Genomic DNA, 5,237 nt, shown 5'->3' with positions numbered 1-5,237 from the left:
CCGAGCATTCTTAAAAACTTTGATTTATTATCTTGTGTGGCTGATTTAACTAATTAAATCGGATAACCGTCCGGCTGCCGCTCTTTTTTTTATTCTCCCCGTACAGTGGGCGGAGTGGACAAACGCGTGGAGTGCCTTTCAGCCAGCTCCGTGGAGGCTTGCCGCTCTGCCATCAGCGGAGTAATACGTAGCAATCCGTAGTAGCAAATTGTCCCCGCATATTTTTATTTCTGCGGGCTTATTTTGCGGCTATATTATCTCCGAATGAAACTATGTATTCACGGAAACCTGAAAAACAAAACAAAGAGAGAGCAAAGCCTCCACGGAGCTTCCTTTCAGGAAGCTCCGTGGTGGCTCCGTCCACCGTATGGGGGGAATTGAAAAAAAAGGCGGACGCGGACGTTAATCCCATTTAATTAAGGAAATCGGCCACACAGGGGAATAAGTTGAAGTTTCTAAGAATGCTCGGAACTTGTGGATTGAGGTCCCGCGGCAAAAAGACGAGTTCAGATCAGAGCTGTGCATGGGCTCGGACCGGCCCGAAAGCCCGTACCCGGCCCGGCCCGCGGGCTTGGCTCGGGCCTTGCGGAAGTCTATTCACCCGGGCCCGCGCCGGGCTCGGGCCACGGTATATTTGTCTCGGACGGGCCGGCCGGGCTTCGCGATCACGATTGCTCCTGCGTGGCTCCAGCCGCCCTACTGTTGCAAGGTTCCAAACTAATCTCCACATGAGTGGTCTCACGAGCCCAAATGACACTGTAGAAAGGAAGGTGAGGTGAAGAAAAAGGTTATCCTGACCATGGAGCACAAGATAGCAACGATGTTCTGCCCACAATTTCGGCACCTTAGGATGCTTTCTGCCGAGGAGCGCGATGAAGTGTACGGGCGCATACGCGAGCTCGTCTCGTCGACACCACAGGAGTTGCCGGAAACTATGCAAGAACAACGTCCTGCGAAAAAGCCGCGCATGGATTTGTTCAGCGAGTGGAGCGACGAAATCAGTAATCGGTGTGCCGAAAGAGACGAGCTGAGCGAGTACTTGGCCACAGAGTCGACCTCTAGCTCAGAGTTTGAGCTATCACAGTTTTGGAGAAGCAAGGCAGCGACGTACAAAAAGCTTTCTCTTCTTGCCAAGAAAGTGTTAGCCATTCCGGCTACCAGTTCAAGCAGCGAGAGAAATTTCAGCGCTGCCGGGTTCATTATGCAGGAGCCCCGCACTTGCCTCCAGCCGTCATCAATGGACGATTTGTTGTTTTTACATAATAACTTGGAGTGATAACTCTCTACATGCGCCGTGTTTGCATATACTCACTAATTTTCATCTAGACCGTGAGAGCGGAGCATTTTAAAAACATTGAAATAAACTGATTTCCCTTAAATTATCTTTTTCTGTTTCATCGTCCCTTCAATTTCAGTTTTGCAGGTCGGGCCGGGCCCGGGCCGGCCCTTAACTCGGGTCGGGCCCGGGCGGGCTTAGGTTTCTTCAGTGTCGGGCCGGGCCTCCGTCAGTAGTGTAGGGCTCGGGCCGGGCGCGGGCGGAAATTTGCGGCCCGTGCACAGCTCTAGTTCAGATTCCTCTTCACTGCACCTTTAAGGTCTCATGTCACAGGTTTGACAGGGACTTCATAGCTGTCTATTTCTAGGTTGATGGTTCCTCCGCTCCCTCCATACCTTCCTCCTTCTTCCAGAGTAGCAACCTACCGGGTGGTTCCCATGGCAGCTTTCGCCCGCTTGCGCCTTACGCTTTCGACATACCCTCCTCCAGCCACGGTGACTATCCTCTGGTTGGGGATTCCTCCGCTCATGCCACATCCTCCACCTTCAACGGTGAACAGCTTCCGGACGGTTGCCTTGCTAACCACCCTCCGGTCGCGTCTTCCTACGCCGTGCCCCTCTCCTTTTACGGTCCCCACCCTTCGCCACACTCTGGATGGTTGCCGTGGCAACCACCTACCGGTTGCGCCTTCTTACGCTCTATCCATACTCGCCTCCTTCCATGGTAACCACCCTGGCAGTAACTCTCCAAGTTACTGCATGGCAACGTACCCACCAATTACGCCAATTAATACTACCATAAAATAATGAATAGTTGGGCTAGTTATTTCGCATACATATACTAGCGCAAGACCACAAAGTCAGGGAGATCCGCAAGGATAGATCCTCCGTTAGCACACCTTCTATCCCACTACAGGAGCACGAGATTCCGGTATTAGACAGCATCTTCCGGTATTAGACAGCATCCGGTATTAGGCCAGTAGGCGCGGCGGCAGTACCAAGATGAGGGCTACAAACCCTTTTGTCTTCTTCATCCAGGTTTTTCTTGGATTGCGGCCTTTGCTGGTGGGGCAGCCACCGACGCATTACTACGCATCTTTATCGGACATTGCGGCTGTTTGCATCGATCCCGTCAACACGTCAAGTCATCCGGCCGTATTCCAAGATTTCTACCACAGCCTTCCCAGCGGCGCCACTGCTTCGTCGACGGAAACAGCAGAAGAATCGGCATCAGCAACACCGGACTGTATAAAAGAGGCGTGAAACGAAGCACGTGGCAGTACCAAGATGAGGGCTACAAACCCTTTTGTCTTCTTCATCCAGGTGAGTAGACACTACGGAAAATGCCTGTGTAGCAACAATGTTTGCCTTCTTTTGCTGCCGTGCCCACGGTCCGTGCTTGATTTGATGTGTAGTTTGTGTTTCACTGCGATTCTTGTTACTCCTGGGGGGCGACATCGAGGCGAACCCCGGACCAGATAGTTTGATTTCGGAGCAATTGAAGTTGATTGCGGCAGACATACAGGAAATAAAGAAGGGAAAGAATGTAACAAACCAGAAGCTCAACGTTATTGAGAAGAAGCTGGAAGAGATAGGAAGCCTTCAGGAAAAAGTCATGGAATGTGTAGAAAAAGTAACTGAATTGGAGCAGCAGCTGTCAGTAATGACAAAAAAATTGATGATTTAGAAAATAGAAGCCGACGATCAAACCTGATTGTTTTTGGCATAAAGGAGCAAGAAGAAGAGTCTGACGAACAACTTCAGACAATAGTAACGAAAGATATTCTTGAAGATAAGCTAAACGTGACGGTATCAGGTATTGAAAGAATACATCGACTCGGTAGACGAAAGTCGGACAATGAAGGCAAAGATAGACCGGTGATCTTTAGGTTACTAGACTATCGTGATAAAGTGAACATTTTAAAGCAGTGTTCTAAACTTAAAGGATCAATCTATTCGATTAGTGAAGATTTTTCAGAAAGTGTCCGAGAGGTGAGGAAAAAGCTGTGGAATCGAACCAAAGAAAATCGTGACAGGAAAAAAAAAGTGAGGTTGACGTATGATAAAGTTCTAATTAATGGTTTTCTTTTCGCCTGGGACAACGATAGCAACGACATCGTTGAACTAGAACCAAAAAAATTACCGACGATTACGTTACTTCCTAATGCGAAATTTGAGCGCAGCAAATAAGCTGTTTCACCTTTTCGATAGATTGAGGCAAAGAAATCGAGCAACACATGTATGCGCTATCACAGAATTTTTTTTTTATTTTTCGCAGGAAGAGGGGGGAGGGGGGCGGCGTGTACACCCAGCGGCAAACGATGGGGGCAGAAGCGCGCGCAGCAAGCGGACAACACGATAAAGGGAGGAGGGAAGAGATAGCAGCGACTGACTGATGCCGCTGGCGCCGATAGTGAGTCAACCCCAGCTGCGGAGTTGGTTTCAGGGACAACGCCGCCGATGCCGACACAAACAATATGATACCCTCGCTTCCGCAGCGCTAAGAACCAGGTCTAGCCGTGGGAAGGTGGTCACGTATTCGTCGACGTGCCGGGGCCTACGTGAAATAACCGGCGCGTCGGCAACTGAAGAGCACCCTATCCGCCACACAAGAACAGGGGGGGGGGGACCCTTTCCTCCTCTTTCTGCATGGCGGCGACGGTGTTCTATGCAGTCACGTTATCTTGACTCTCTAGCGGCGTCAGCGGCATCCAGCGGTATCAGTCGGTCGCTGCTAGCGCTGGGGGGATGAAAGGGGGGCGGAGCTGGTTACGAGGCCGACGACAACGCCGCCGACGACGCAAAACCCAGGAACGGACGCCAAAGAGCTGCGCTCTAAAAACGAAGAAAGCGAGGTAGAGCACAGCATGGAACTACGGGCCACTCGGTCAAGGGGCCGCAAACGTTGATCAATCTAGACGTGCGCAGTCTTATCAACGAATACGACTTTCCAGAAGCTTGCAATCAAGTCATGATGAATGAAGTAAAATGTAACGAAATATTAACAAACACGTCTTTTCGTTGTCTCCGTGTGAATGCGCGGTCTGCCGTGAATAAAACGGCTGAACTTGAGTATCTGTTTAACAAACTAGACAAGTTTGAAGTGTTTATGATTACGGAAACCTGGTACTCTTGTGATGAAGAAGTAATTAATATGTCCGGGTACAACTCGTTCTTCATGAACAGATCATTAAATCATGGTGGCGGTGTTTGTGCTTTAGTAGAAAAGTGTATAAATTGTGACCTATAGGGCCAAGATTTTGTTGTGTCACTTCTGACTTCTAAATGGTTTGCTTAAATTTTGACCGTACTATTATTGCGGTTTGTTACCGGCCTCCTGATGGCCGCACTGCAGAATTCTTTTCTTTCGTTGACGTATTTTTGAATTTTGTGAACTCTAACAACTTCTGTGTCATTCTAGGCGGCGATTTTAATGTAAATCTGCTTTCCGATAGCAACACAGCAAAACATTTTTTGCTGCTCTCCGCAAACGGCTGCATTAACACAATTGGTACGCCTACAAGAGTTACTATGCATACAGAATCACTCATTGACCTCTTTATTACTAATTTTGATGAAAAAGCGTTGTGTCCACTGTCTTTCATTATGACCTTAGTGACCATTTCCCAATATTGCTAGGGGTGAAACCAGGTATGAAGAACAAACCAGCGCCTGCTTGCTTTCATCAAGCGATTACTGAGAAAAACCTTGCTTCTTTCACACAGGCTGTTTCAGATGTAGCTTGGTCTGACGTGCTGTCTATGACAGACGTGGAAGCCATTTATGATAGCTTTCTTGATAAATTTAAAGCACTTTACACCGCACATTTTGCGTACAAGGCGCACGTAAGACCTCGGAAAGGGCGCAAGGAGTGGATGACGTCACAATTGCTCAAGGAGATACAATCTAAAGAAAAAATGTACCAAGACTTCATTAATACACGTGACCCCGAACTATTAGCA

General features: G+C 48.7%; 1 pseudogene; it reads left to right on the top strand.

Moving 5' to 3' along the window:
- The first annotated feature begins 2,562 nt into the window (after nt 1–2,562).
- Nucleotides 2,563–4,714, top strand: LOC149337237 (uncharacterized; annotated as a pseudogene).
- The last annotated feature ends 523 nt before the right edge of the window (nt 4,715–5,237 follow it).

Source organism: Amblyomma mixtum, chromosome 7, assembly GCF_055824585.1.
Source record: "Amblyomma mixtum isolate Tamu chromosome 7, ASM5582458v1, whole genome shotgun sequence".
NCBI classification, from domain to species: domain Eukaryota; kingdom Metazoa; phylum Arthropoda; class Arachnida; order Ixodida; family Ixodidae; genus Amblyomma; species Amblyomma mixtum.
Note: the sequence above shows the minus strand (reverse complement) of the source record. Positions and strands in the feature narration are given on the sequence as shown.